The 15,405-nt window shown below is 38.0% G+C and overlaps 1 long non-coding RNA gene across 1 annotated transcript; it reads right to left on the reverse strand.

Moving 5' to 3' along the window:
- Window positions 1-697: 697 nt before the first annotated feature.
- On the reverse strand, window positions 698-10,131 carry LOC131402708 (uncharacterized). The gene is made up of 3 exons (XR_009218912.1): window positions 10,040-10,131; window positions 3,153-3,200; window positions 698-796 (listed from the first exon to the last, which is right to left on the reverse strand). It is a non-coding gene; the product is annotated as an uncharacterized LOC131402708 (long non-coding RNA).
- Between the last annotated feature and the right edge of the window lie 5,274 nt (window positions 10,132-15,405).

Genomic DNA, 15,405 nt, shown 5'->3' on the forward strand with positions numbered 1-15,405 from the left:
GCACAGGACCCTTTATGGAACAGGAGGAGGAGCTGGGTATACACGGGGTTCTTACTTGCCAGACCTGGAGTTCTGGGGAGTGGAGCTGAGCGAGGTCACAGTGTAGGAGCCGCTGACAGGGTTTGAGGCCACCTGGGAGGAGAGCAGAGTAGGGGTGGGCATCAGGGACGGTCAGGACAAGACCTGCCCCCTCATTTGTATGCTGCATCTCTGTGCCTGGACACAATCTACTCCTCAAGTCTCGTTACCAAGAGCTGATTTCTTCCCTCATTGACTCTTTTCTTCCTTCTTCTTATATTGTTAAATTATTTTAAGTTAAATTTAGCTGGGTTTTCTCTCCCATACATTTAAAATTATTCCTTACTGATTCTTAGATGGAGACTGTGATTTCAGTGAGTTACAATGAAAAATGAAGGAGTTCAGGGGTGATAACTGTGGACCTGAGAAATTTAAATGATGGCATCGGGCATGGTCCATGATCTTCAGGATAGCCATATGATAAGCCACATGATAATCAGAATTTTTAAGACAAGGTACTGTTAGGTTTTATGGTTTGAGTGAGAACAAAGGGAGAGGCCTACAATTGACACACAGTTTACACACAGCAGAGAACCCTCCCTCACCTCTTCCAGCTCCTGGTGGTTCCTGCTTCCCTGTCTTGTGGCAGCAGATCTCCAATCTCTGCCTATGTCTTTCACATGATCTTTTTCCCTCCATGTCTCTGTGTCCTCATCTCTTCTTATAAGGATGCCAGTCACTGAATTGAGGGCCCACTCGTTTAATCTTCTCAGCAATCCTGGAGGTAGATACTGTTGTTATCCTCATTTTATAGGGAGCCTCAGAGGGGTAAGTTAACTTGTCTAAGACTGTACAGCTAGGCAGAGGCAAAAATCAAACCCTGACCATTTGGCCCCAGCAGCCATACTGTTAGCCATCTTGCTGCACTGCCTTATAAGTGAGCATGGGTGAAAGGCTCTTCAAAAGTTGGGAGGAATTCCTGATCAGATAAAAACATCCTAGCTACATCATGTGAAATATTTCAATTATTTATTTAGATTCTGCATTTTTATCTAACTCTGGGAGCTAGTGAAATGGTCTCCCTTAGTGCTGTAATATTCCAGCTGAATCAGGTGAGCCGTGAAAAGCAGAGTGCCCATCTCTAAACTGCTCACATTTCCAATAAAAGGAGCATCCATTTGAGTTGGCTTTTTTGGAGAGAAGAAATACCTTCAAGCTCCACTGAAGAAAACTTCAAGCAAGAAGACAGATGTGTGCCTAGTGTGCAGTGGCTTTGCAGTGGCTTTGGCTGTGGATTTGAGCCATGTCAGGAGAGGTGGTAGAGCTGTGAGCGGAAGAAGCCCCACAGCAGGAGACGCACCAGACGAAGACACCCCAGCGTTACACAGTGGGAAGAGTTCCATCCTGAGAGGACAGCCTGCAGCTCCCAGGATCTGAGTAGTATTCATAAGACCAAGGCAGCCACTGTAGAGCCCAGGCTTATCTCCAAGGGGTGAAGTGACCCGTGTTCTGGAGGGGACACCTGGTTAAAATAAACATCCTGGCAAGGGGAAAGGAGTCATAAGACTATCCTGAAGTGCCCATATTTAAAGAGGAAATGACTTAGGTTGGAATTGCCGGGAAGCAGATCCTGAGACAAGGATTTGAGTATAAGTAGTTTATGTAGGAGGTGGTCCCAAAAATCCCAAATAGAGGAGAGAGGAAAGTGACAGGGCCGATAAAGAGTGTGACTGAGTAGGTTACCTCTGTGAGCAGCTGGAGCTCAGTCCCCTTACGGAACCTTGGAAGACTGTAGAACATGCCTCAGAGTTATTGCACACGGGGGTGGGAAAGGGAGGCGTTTACCCTTCCCCTCCCGTCTGTCACTGACTGAGTGTTGTGCCTGGCTCCACTTCTGGCAGCTGCACAGCAGCGAGGGAAGTGCTCCGGCCAGGAGGCATGGGTGCTTGTAGGAGGACACTGTGGGCATGTTCTGGGGTGGTGAGGGCCCCAGGGATATGGGCCTGGCCTTGTCATACTTGCTACAGGAAAGAACAGTAGGGGAAGGGGGTGAAGGAGTTGGGTTCTTACTTAAAGTTGTCTGTATAAGCCTCAGTTTCTTATCCTTGCTGGCCCACAGTGCTTCCTTCACCAACAGTCCCCTTGAATCACTGCTCAGTTATACACAGTGCACAAGAATCTCCCTAATGTGCGGCTCTGAGCGGTTGCCCAGGTTTCTAATACCAAGCCATTGTGCCTTCATGGGGATGGTGACCCCTCAGCTCTGCCATCCTCAAAGATGTGACTTCATTTGACCCAGAGCGATGACAAGTCGAAAGGTAGTCTCTCTGTGTTCAGCTGGACCTCTTTTATCTTAATAGCTTTTAATTCATGTGTGTTTCTATTCAGAAAACAATTAGAAATTAAACTGAATACACAAACAGTTTTTCAAGTCCTGGCCCTAAAACTAGATCTGCAGGCCTGTTTTCAGGAGAGGGTAGTAACTGCTCTTCTCTCCAGGCTCGCTAGACCATGAGCTCCCGTGGGGCAGGGCCCAGGGCCCCTTCCCCTGCTACACCTGGTGAGTGAGAATGGCCCGCTGACTTCAAAGAGGGAGAGGAGACAGCTATTCTCTTTGAGCCAGGTGTGCACGCCTCCCATTTCACATGGAGTTAGAGGGCAAATGAAGTTTGAACTCTCCACATCCTGCTTCCTTTTAGGGGTGCCTTCCAGGTGGGTAGTGGGGAATGTGGCTCAGATTTACAGCTAACACTTACATTGGTCTTACTGTGTTTCAGGTACTAAGGTCTTTATATGTGTGTGTATATAAATATTTATAAATATACACACAAACATAAACATATACACACTCTCATTGCAACAACCTTACAAAGTAAGAACTATTTTTGTACCCATTTTACAGATTAAGAAACAGAGGCCAAAGAAGTTAGGTAACTTGTTCCCAGGTCACACAACTGGTCGGTAGAAGAGCAAATCTCAGCAGACTGGTTCAGAGCCTTAATTAATAAATATATCTACTCACTTTTCAGTTACTGGAAGAAAGATTTCACTTAGGAAAATGATGAGAGGGAGACTTTCTTTAAGGGATTTAGCTTCTCTCGTAGTCAAGAAAGAAAATAACAATAAAGTCTTACCTTTTGTGGAAATGTTTGGCTACCCAACTATCGTTCCTTTCGCCTTCTCTGTGGTGAAATTATGGGACAAGTGTGTTAGGTGTCAAGGCTCTTACAAGTGAGAAAGCTGTGTTCATACATATAGGTGCACATCTTACAGTGGAGTGATGGGGAAGAGAGAAAAAGTGAACGAGAATGGGAAAAGGAAACATAAGTCGATTTTGCATGAGGCAGATAAATTTTGTGAGTAACAGTTTCTTTTCTCCTTTTGATAGTACAAGGGATTACAGAGGCCTCCACAGGAGAACAAATATTGATTTCTTGTTCTTTAGAAGACTTTCCAAACTTTGTGTACTTATATTCTATGAAATACTGTATTAGTAGAAAAGGACAGCCTGCTTCATATAGTCTGAAAAAAAATGTTAGTGCCTAGAACTTTTTTTGGAAAGGAATCTAGCAATAACCATCACAGTTAATAGCCATATATACTTTATCCCAGCCATCCAACTTTTGGTAATCTATGCTCTAGGAATAGAAGCTCTAGTTAATTTAATAATGTTAATATAGTGAAAAAAAATTAAATATATGAGGAAGGAATGGACAGGTGGTTAATCCATTTTAGGAAAAAGGAGCCTGCCTGTGGATGAGATTGCTTTTTTAATTGTGGTAGAGTATGAGTTGCTTTTATCTTTACTCAGGTCTCTCAGAATTAGAAAATGGAGTTGGTGTTCTGTCTCTCTGTGGTAATTCTTTAGTGAACAGGGAACTCTAAGAGACATAGTTATATCCTGAGTCACCCTATTTGGGAATTTCCAAGCAGATACAGGGCATATTAAATTGTATTATAAAAGAATGAGCTGTTGCCTTGATATTCTCAGACACTTGTTAAGCTTCTGTTCTTTACTTGAAACCAAGACTTAACTTGTATTGTTTTGATGAAGGCAGTTGCTTTGGCTTAGAGTTATTGGGGAAAATGTTGAACAAAAAATGTTCCATCATTTTTGGAAAATCACCTACTGGTACAATTTAGGAATGCTGAATTTCTCCTGAAGCTTCTGTCTGCTTTTCTACTCTTCCCATTTACCCTACAGGGACTTGATTTTATTTATCAGGTACAAGTTCCATTTAGAGTCTATTTTAGTAGATCTGGTTTTGTACTGGTTGTATTTACTAAGAAATTAGACATAGACTTCAGATTCATTATTAGGGATTTTTATTTATTTTTTCAAAAAAGCTATGGTTCAGTAACACAATTTGAGTTTAAATGATTCAGTTTTGAGAATTGTAGCATAAGAAATGGGCACTGGAGTGCTTGTGTCTGGGTTTGAATCCTGTGACAGAGAGCAAATTGTTCAACCTTGCTAAATCTTGTAAGAGTGGGGATAATAATAATGGTTGTTTTGAAGATTAAAAAAGGTAATAGATATCTGCTTGACATCTGGTAAGTGCTTGACAAATGTTCACTGATCTTGTCACCACCACTCTTACCACTGTCACCATCATCACCATCTTTATTCTCCACTAGGTTAGCCATACTTTGGTCCTGGCTTCTTGCCGCTGATCTAGGATAGTGGAGAGGCCAGCTATGGGGGTAGAGAGGCTAGCTATGAATTAAAGAAATGGGAAGTAAAGCCCCCTGGTGGTAACAACTCATAATATATTGATTTTATAGTGATTTATCCTACAAAATAACTTAGAATACATCCTTTGAAGCCTAAATTTAATGGATCCATTTTAAAATTTAGATAGTTCCAATGACTATTGGATTTAATGGCCAGAGACATCTCTTTGTGGCCTCAGTTGAGAAAATTTGGTTGTGTCTATAATCTGTCACAGTGGCAAAAAGGAAAGAACAGTTACAAATCACATTGGTGTGGTGTCTTAGTTGGCTCAGGCTGCCATAACAAAATACTACAAACTGGGTGGCTTAAACAACAGAAATGTATTTTCTCCCTCTTCTGGAGGCTGGAAGTCCAAGAGCACGGTGCCAGCAGGGTTGGTTTCTGGTGAGGCCTCTCTCCTTGTGTTGCATGTGGCCACCCTCCTCTGTGTCCTCATATGGCCTCTCCTCTGTGCCTGTGCGTGGAGAGAGAGCGATCTCTGCTGTCTCTTCCTCTTCTAAGGACACCAGTCCTATCAGATTAGGGCTCTACCCTTATGACCTCATTTAACCTTAATGACCTCCCTAAAGGCCCTGTCACATTGGGGATTGGAGCTTCAACATAAGAATTTGGGGCCAGCACAATTCAGTTTATAACACATGGTAAAGTAAAATAATTCCTTCAGGATTGTTATATGTGTTTTTATTAAGGGATATTTTTGAAATCTTCTTAATGTAATTTAAGGACTTGTTTATGTGGAAACTAAAAAGTGATAATTATACTGTGTGAAAAGCTGAAAATTTAGTCTGACAGCTCTGTTTCCATTCTACATTCACCTTGATGCTTCCCAATTCCCTTGTCTGGGGAAAAAATATATTAAGAAAAAATTAAAATTTCCTCAGCATATTGTAAAACGAAGTATAACAAATATTTTTTCAAAGTACAGTAGTGGTCAAGATCCTCTTGCTTTGAAAATTCCGGTTAGTAATTATTAACCGAGACATCATTACAATAATTCTAAACTTGCTGATATCTCCTTATATATGTCCCCTCTTTTCCTCCAGCAAAGAGGAATGCCTGATTGAAGAAGTTACCTTCTGTTCCTTAATAAGTATTTTCAGTTGTGTTTGTTTGCTTTGCTATCACTTTGCCCAACTCTCAATATTTTTTAAGAAATTGCAGATGGGTAACTGTGACAGGAAAAGGAAGAACTGAACTAAAATCTTTGATTATAGATTTACCTCAAGCACTCAACTACAGAAAGTAATAGGAAGGCGTAAAAAAGTTGATCATTATGTCAGATCCTTAAATTCTGATACACGATCCTTCTTTCGGCAATAACATCTGTCTCTCAAAAACCTGTCAATTCCTAATATTATTCTAGTGTCAACAATAATGTGAAACGCGACATTCTCTCTTCAGCTTCCCTGGTTCAGAAACTGCTTTGAGAAGACGCATAATTATGTTCAGAATTTTAAGATTCAAGACCACCCTATTTCCTGTTGCTAAGCAAACCAACTGACAGACTATTTTAAAAAAGAAAAGAGACGCCTGTCTTTGTGCCTGTTCTCGGCAAGTGGGAAATCTGCCAACCTGCAAAAGCCCAGCTTGTATTTCGCTAGAGCCAATATTTTACTTTGCAAATGTTGAGCCCGTTCAAATGTAGCATTACCTTATGGTGAGCAGGAGTTAATTTTTGCAGATTTCTTGTACATTTTTTGTTATAAAAGTTTAAAGTATTGCTGGTGGGCATGTAAAATGGTACAGCCACTTTGGAAAACAGTTTGGCAGTTTCTCAGAATGTTCAATATAGTTCCCATATGACCCAGCAACTCCACACCTAGGTATATACTCAAGAGAGGTAAAAACATGCACACAAAATCTTATGTGCAAATTTCAAAGCAGCAGTATTCATAACAGCCAAAAAGTGGAAACAACTCAAATGTCCATCATCTGATAAATGGAGAAACAAAATGTGGTATATCCATGCAATGGAATATTATTTGGCCGTTAAACGGAAGTACTTATAACTGCTACAGCATGGATAAACCTTGAAAACGTTATGCTGAGTGAAAAAAGCCAGTCAGGGGCTGGCCCAGTGGTGTAGCGCTTAAGTACACGCGCTCTGCTTTGGCGCCGCCGGGTTCGCAGGTTTGGATCCCAGGCACAGACCTATGCACTGCTCATCAAGCCATGCTATGGTGGCATCCCATATACAAAACAGACGAAGATGGGGACAGATGTTAACTCAGGGCTAATCTTCCTCAGCAAAAAGAGGAAGATTGGCAACAGATGTTAGCTCAGGGCCGATCTTCCTCACCAAAAAAACGAAAAAGAAAAAAGCCACTCAAAAAAGACCACCTATTACACCTATTGTATAATTTTATTGATATGAAATGTCCAGAAGAGGCAAATCTTTAGAGACAGAAGGTAAGTGGTTGCTAGGGCTGGAGGTTGGGGAGGATGGGGAGTGATTGCTAAAGGGTATGGAGTTTCTTTCTGGAATGATGAAAATGTTCTAAAATTGATTGTGGTGATAGTGGCACAGCTTTGTGAATAAACTAAAAAACTGCTAAACTATATAGTTTAAAAAGATGAATTGTATGATCTGTGAATTATGTCTCAATAAAACTGTTTTTAACAGTTTCAATTAAGTTAAATTTGTTAAATTTGGGGAAAAAAAGCCAAGAAGACAATGTTCATTTTCCTGGCATAATCCTTTACAAACAGATTTTGGGTAATTTCTTTTTCCTGTGTTTAGATTGATCTTTACATAGGTATAAGCATACTGAATATATAATTTTTTTTTCATTTACCATATTTCAGCATTTCCCTTGATGTGACATAGTCTTCATTTGCCTCATTTTTATGACTTCCTAATCTTGCCTATTTTGTTGTCATATAGGTCGCTTCCAACTTTTCATGATTATAAATAATGCTGCAAATGAACTTGTTTGTCCACGTAGCTTTTTTTTCTGTTAGGTTTATTTCCTTACAATGTTTCCATGTAGAATTATAGAATCAAAGGCAACAAGGATATTTAGGACCCTTAATGTCTGACTCTTTTCCAAGAGGATTCTGCCTGTTTATTCTGCTACCAAGAATGCAAGAGCTTCTATTTTACCTATCATTCATCAGTACTGGGGGTTATAATTTTTTAAGTGAACTTTTCATTCTAGAATAATTTTAGGTTTGCAGAAAAGCTGCAAAGATAATATCAAGATTTCCCTTGAATTCCTTACTCAGTGTCCGCCATTGTTAACCTCTTACATTATAGTGCCACACTTGTCAAATCTAAGAAACCAACATAGGTACATCACTATTGACTAAACTCCAGACTTTATTCAGATTTCACCAGTTTTTCTATTAATGCCTCTTTGCTGTTCCAGGACCCAGTCCAGGATTGAGTGTTATAATTTTAATTTAAAAAAATTTAATGTAATGGGTATAAAATGATATTACATTGTTGTCAGTCTTGTTTTTTGTTTTTTTTAAGCCAAGTTTTTAAGGGAATATTTCTAACTATTTTGTTTGATAGGAGAAAGATTGGAAGTTAATTTCCCTCCCAATAAACTTAGTTTATCGGGGCTGGCCTGGTGACACAAGCGGTTAAGTGCGCGCGCTCCGCTGCAGTACCCAGGGTTCGCTGGTTCGGACCCCGGGCGCGCACCGACGCACCGCTTGTCAAGCCATGCTGTGGCGGCGTCCCATATAAAGTGGAGGAGGATGGGCATGGACGTTAGCCCAGGGCCAGTCTTCCTCAGCAAAAAGAGGAGGATTGGCAGATGTTAACTCAGGGCCCATCTTCCTCACAAAAGAAAAAAAAAAACTTACTTTATGAAAGTGTTATTCCTGTCACTTGAAAACTAGAAACACACTTCTGCGGTCTTCCTGCCAAAAATGCATAACCAGAATGTAACCATGAGGAAACATCAGTCAAACACATATTGAGAGACAGTCTACAAAGTAGCCAGCCTATATTCTTAAAAAGATGTCAAGGTCAAGAATGACAAAGACAGACTGAGGAGCTGTTCCAGATTAAAAGAAATTTAAGAGACATGACCCTAGATTGGATCCTGAACCTGGAAAAAAGTTGGCTACAAAGGAGATTGTTGGGCCAATTGACAAAATCTGAATGTGGACTGTGGAATGAAAAATAAGATTGTATCAATGTAAAATTTCCTGATTTTAATCATTGAACTCTGCTCATGAAAGAGAATGTCCCTGTGGACATTTGGAAATACATACTGAACTGTTTAGGGGGAGAGAGGGAAGATGTCTGTAACTTACCTTCAAATGGTTCAGGAAAAAATAGTATGCATATATATAAACATACTCACATGCATGTATGTAGAGGGAGAGAGAATGATAAAATAAATGGGGCAAAACATAAACAATTGTTAAATCCAGCTAAAGAGTATTAGGGAAGTTTCTTGTATGATTCTTGCAACTTTTCTGTAAGTTTGAAGTTATATCAAAATAAAAAGTTACCCCTCTCCCCCTCCAAAAAAGTAGAACTTTTTTCCCTATTGAGTCTCCTAAATAATTTTCTATTTATTCCTATTGGGTCTCAGCAGATCCTCAAATACAAGTTGCCTCCTTTGATCCTTATGGGGGAATAATGCACCAGACTGATTTTTATGCATAATTAAGGGTAATCTTTTTATAACTCCTGATTTATTACATGCCACTAAAATATAATGTTCTCATTAATTAGTGTATTACTAGAGTTTGTTGAGGACCCAGAGTTCCATATTCTAAAAAGTCTGGAATTCTTGGCAAAATGGCACTTAATAACTACTTGCTATCACAGAGAATTGTAACTTCTCCTGTTTTTAGGAAGTACCCACTGTTAACAGTGCTTTTTTGAATTGGTCATTGTTTTCAGTTCCTGTGGTTACGGAAGCGTTTACTGTAAGTTAAATCATGGTTTTGTGCTACTTTTGTTGATCGCACAGGTTACCATTTAGACTCTTGTTGTTTCTCTCCGCTTCTTGGCTCTCTGCATTCTTTGTCCAGTGGAAATGGGCCTGGAGTCTTCTGCCTCTCTTAGTGGGTCAGAGGAGTTTGAGAACTACTGGTTGCAAGGAGTAACTCAAGGCACTTCCTTTGGCCCTCCCAGGTGGCTTTCTCATCTCTGAGACAGGCCTACACCTTTGCTTTATGTCTTGGCCTTTAACAGACCAACAAAGAGGGAGGGACTGCTGTGTACTCCCTGAGCTGGGTTAGTAATTTCTCTGGTATTGGTTCATCAACACTCCCTAAATGAGTCTTGAAAGTGAAATATCCAGGGCCTTCCAAACTCACAAGTCTGGTCACTGATTTGCCTCAGGTCTTCACTAAATGACCGCTATTGTGTACCTACTCTGAGTCCTCACGTGCAGCCAGCTGAAGCTCAAGCACAGTAGCACATCACTTGGAGCCATCTTTATAAATAACTTATTTTGAGAACAGGAAAAATGAAAGTAGTTGTTACATTAGGGTACTGGTAATAGGTGATTTTTGCCTGTTTTAAAATTTGTCTTTGTTATTATATCAGCTTTTCAATTACAAAAGGAATAGAAGACACATTGTATCACAAATACTGTTCATATTGATAAATCAGAATGTTGATTAATATAATTTTGCTAATTAAACCATATGGTATAATGGAAAACTCTTAGGAATGACGTAATGGCCTCTTTGGATGGTGAAATTGCAATATCCTCTAAGGCAATCTTGACCCAACAATTTTATTTCTAGGAAGCTGTCCCACTAGTATTGTCACGTTTGCAGATAGACATACACTCAAGGATATTGTTGCAGCATGGTTTGCAGTGGTAGATGGTGGGAAACAAACCAAGGTCCATCAAAATGAGACTGGTTAAATAAATTATGGTGCATCTATAGAACAGGATAATATGCAGCTGTTAAAATTGCAATATAGTCTCTTTGCCAGTCCAACAAGTAAGAAACTTAGAAGTCACCACTCCATCCTAACAAGTAAAAACACAAACAAACCAAAAAATCAGCAACTCTTCTTCAGTCTGTCAGAGAAGTGAGATCATAGGGCAGTCCACTACTCCTAAAATTGGAGGGACCGCCAGGTGCATAGAGAAAACACAACTTACCAGAACAGAGCTGAAACCTCTACAATAACCAGTGCTGAGAGAGAGAAACCTCAACTGTAACTGACAAATTGCTGGAGGCTCAGTGTAAATAGGTTCAAGAGATTAAAAACTCCAGGGGGACTAGTCATAGGGAGACTCCCCTCTTTTGTGAGTTTACAGGTCCTCACAGTGAACATCGGAGAAAAATTCCCTCATAATTCAGGTAGAGGAATGGGGAAAAGGAACCATTTTTGAAATGCACTAGAGCATTCTGTTCTTAGCAGTATCTGCCCTCAGGAGAAGCTATTTAACCAGAGCCTAACTGATCTAGGGGAAGGGAAATACCCAACTCCAGAAGGCCCTAGGCTTCTATGTGGAGAAAAGGAAATAACCAATTCCAGCCCCTTCTACCCTTGAACCTAAAATTGCTCTAAAAAGATGATGTCTTAAAAATCAATTGACTTAGATGCATGGATTTATTTCTGGACTCTCAGTTCTGTTTCATTCATCTGTATGTCTGTCCTTATACCAGTACAGACTAGAATTACTCTAGTTTTGTAGTAAGTTTTGAAATTGGGAAGTGTGAGTCCTCCAACTTTGCACTTCTGTGGAAGATTTTTTTGGCTATTCTAGGTCCCTTGTATTTCCATATGAATTTTAGTATCAGCTTGTCAATTTCTGAAAAAATGCCAGCTGGGATTTTGATAGAGATTGCTTTGAATCTGTAGATCAGTTTAGGAGTATTGTTGTCTTATCAATATTAAGTCTTACATTGCTTGTACACAGAATGTGTTTCCATTTGTTTAGGTCTCCTTTAATTTTTTTCTTCAATGTTTTATAGTTTTCAGTGTATTTGTCTTGCACTTCTTTGTTAAATTTATTCTGTTGTATTTTATTCTTTTTGATGCTATTGTAAATGGAATTGTTTTCTGATGTCAATTTCAGATTGTTTATTGCTAATGTATAGAAGTACATTATTTCTATTTATATATTGATCTTGTATCCTACAACCTTGCAGAACTTGTTTATTAGCTCTGTTTGTTCCTTGTGGAGTCCTTTATATAAGATCACGTTATCTTCAAATAGAGATAGATTTACAGTGATGCATCACTTAACGATGGGGATATGTTTTGAGGAATGCATTGTTAGGCAATTTCACTGTTGTGCAAACATCATAGAGTGTACTTACACAAATCTGGATGGTATAGCCTACTACACACCTAGGCTATATGGTACTAGTCTTTTGGAACTACCGTCATATGTGCAGTGCGTCATTGACTGAAACATCATTATTCAGCACGTGACTACTTTTTCTTTTGCAGTTTAGATGCCTTTCGTTTCTTTTTCTTGTCATACTTCCTGGCTAGAATCTGCAGTACAGTGTTAAATAGAAGTGATGAGAGCAGACATTCTTGTGTTAATCTGAATCATAGGGAGAGAGCTTTCAATCTTTCACCGTTGACTATGATGTTAGCTGTGGGTTTTTCTTAGATGCATTTTATCAAGTTGAGGGAGTTCCCTTCTATTCCTAGTTTGTTGAGTGTTTTTTTCTTATCATGAACACGTTGGATTTTGTCAAATGCTTTTTCTGTGTCTATGGAGATAATTATTCAGAGGGATTGTCTTTTATTCTATTAATATGGTATGTTACATTACTTGATTGTCATATGTTGAACCGACTTTGCATTGCTGGGATAAATCCTCCTTGATCATGGTGTATAATCCCTTTTATATGTTGCTGAATTTGGTTTGCTAGTATTTTATTGAAATTTTTTACATCTATATTCATAAGAAATATTGGTCTGTAATTTTCTTGAGACATCTTTGTCTAGTTTCAGTGTTAGGGACTGGCCTCATAGAATGAGTTGAGAAGTATTTCTTCCTCACCTGCTTTTGGAAGAGTTGATGAAGGATTAGTGTTAACTATTCTTTAAATGTCTGGTAGAATTCACCAGTGAAGCCTTTGGTCCTGGACTTTTCTTTAGGGGAAGTTTTTTGATTACTAATTCAATTGCTTAACTTGTTATAAGCCTATTTAGATTTTCTATTTCTTCTTGAGTAGATTTTGTTAGTGTGTGTCCATCTAAGAGTTTGTCCAGTTCATCTAGGTTATCTAATTTGTTGGCATACAATTATTTTTAGTATGCCTTTATAATATTTTTTATATCTGTAAGGTAGGTAACATAGTACCCATTTTCATTTCTGATTTACTTAGTAATTTAAATCTTCTCTCTATTTATTTATTTATTTATTTATTTATTTATTTATTTATTTATTTGTCAGTCTAGCTAAAGGTATCTCAATTTGTTGATCTTTTCAAAGAATCAACTTTTGGTTTTGTTGATTTTCTGTATTGCTTTTCTCTTCTCTAATTCATTTATTTCTGCTCTAATCTTTATAATTTTCCTCCTTCTGCTTGCTTTGGATTTAATTTGCTCTTCTTTTTCTAATTTCTTAACATGGAAGTTTAGGTTACTGATTTGAGTTCTTTCTTCTTTTTTGATATAGACACATACAGCTATGAATTTCCCTAGTCTAAGCACTGCTTCTGATAGGTTTTGGTATGTTGTGTTTTCCTTTTCATTCATCTCAAACTATCTTCTAATTTCCCTTGTGATTTTTTCTTTGACCCATTAGTTATTTAAGAGTGTGTTTTTAAATTCCCACATATTTTTGAATTTGCCAAATTTCCTTCCTTTATTGATTTCTAATTTCATTCTATTGTCAGCAGAATTCATACTTTCAATCCCTTTAAATTTATTGAGACTTCACTTATGGCCTAACATATAGAATGTTCCATGTGCAGTTGAGAAGAATATGTATTCTGCTGTTGGGTGGGTTGAGTCTTCTGTATATGTCTATTGGGTCTCATTGGTTTATAGTTGTTCAAGACCTCTGTTTCCTTATTGATCTTCTATCCAGTTGTTCTATCCATTATTGAATGTGGGGTATTGAAGTCTCCAACTACTATTGTTGAATTGTCTATTTCTCCTTTTAATTCTCTCAGTTTTTGCTTCAGGTATTTTAGGGCTTTGTTGTTAAGATATGTGTAGATATATAGATATAGGTATAGATATCTGTTTCTCATTGTTATAAATTTGTCATAAACTGATCCTTTTATCATTATAAAATGTCCTTTGTCTCAAGTAACAATTTTGTGTCTTAAAGTCTATTTTGTCTGATATTAATATAGCCACTCTAGCTTTCTTTTGGTTACTGTTTGCATAGTATATTTTTTCCATGAGGCTTTGTTCATATACCCTTTTCTGTCTCTTTGCTTGGAACCTCTTTGTGTCTTTGAATCTAAAATGAGTCTCTTTAGACAGCATATAGTTGGATCATGTTTTTTATCCATTCTACCAGTCTCTTACCTTAATGGTAGTATTTATTCCATTTAAACTTAATGTCATTATCGGAAAAGTAGGATTTGCATTTGCCATTTTGCTCTTTGTTTTCTATATATCTTTTTTTGTTCCTTTAATCCTCCATGCTGCCTTCTTTTGCACTAAATATATATTTTCTAGTATACCATTTTAAATCTCTGTCATTTATTTTGCTGTGGGTACCTTGCTGTCATAATTAATATCTTAGCTTATAATAATCTAGTTTGGATTAATACCATTTTAATTTAAATAGCATACAAAAACTTTGCTCCTATATAGCTCCATTCTTTTCCCACTCCTTTGCGATGTTATTATAATACAAACTTAATCTTTATATCTTATATGCTACTCATCAACATAGATTTATAATTACTGCTTGATGCACTTGTCTTTTAAATTATATAGGAGAAGAAGAAGAGTTACAAACAAAAAATATATTTATGCTTTGTTTTATATTTCCCAATGTAGTTACCCTTACTAGTGCTATTTATTTCTTACTATGAATGTGAGTTACTGTGTAGTGTCCCTTCATTTCAGCCTGAGGGATTCCCTGTAGTATTTCTTGTAGGGCGGGTATGGTAATGACAAATTTTCTCTGTTTTTGTTTAGCAAGGGATACCTCAATTTCTCCTTCATTTTTGAAGGAAAGTTTTGGTAGATATAGAATTCTTGATTGACAGTCTTTTTCTTTCAGCACTTTGAGTATGTTATCCTACTGCCTGCTGGCTTCCATGGTTTCTGATGAGACATCAACTGCTAATCTTATTGAGGATCCCTTATATATGAGGAGTCACTCCTCTGTTTTCACTTTCAAGATTCTCTTTTTCTTTGGCTTTCAATAGTTTGATTATGATGTATCTAGGTAAGGATCTCTGAGTTTATCATACTTGGACTTTGTTGAGTTTCTTTAAAGTGTAGATTAATGTTTTTCATCAAATTTGGGAAGTTTTTGCCATTATTTCTTCAGAATTTCTTTCTGCACCTTTTTCTTTCTCGTCTCCTTCTGGGACTTTCATTGTGCCTATGCTGGTATGCTTGATGGTGTCCCACAGATCTCTCTCTGTTCATTTTCCTTCATTCTTTTTTCTTTCTTTTCCTCAGTCTGATAATCTCAATTGACTTATATTCAAGTTTGTTGATACTTTCTTCTGCCTGTTTATATCTGCTGCTGAACCCTTCTAGTGAATTTTTTATTCTGGTG

Source organism: Diceros bicornis, unplaced genomic scaffold, assembly GCF_020826845.1.
Source record: "Diceros bicornis minor isolate mBicDic1 unplaced genomic scaffold, mDicBic1.mat.cur scaffold_233_ctg1, whole genome shotgun sequence".
Classification (NCBI taxonomy): Eukaryota; Metazoa; Chordata; class Mammalia; order Perissodactyla; family Rhinocerotidae; genus Diceros; species Diceros bicornis.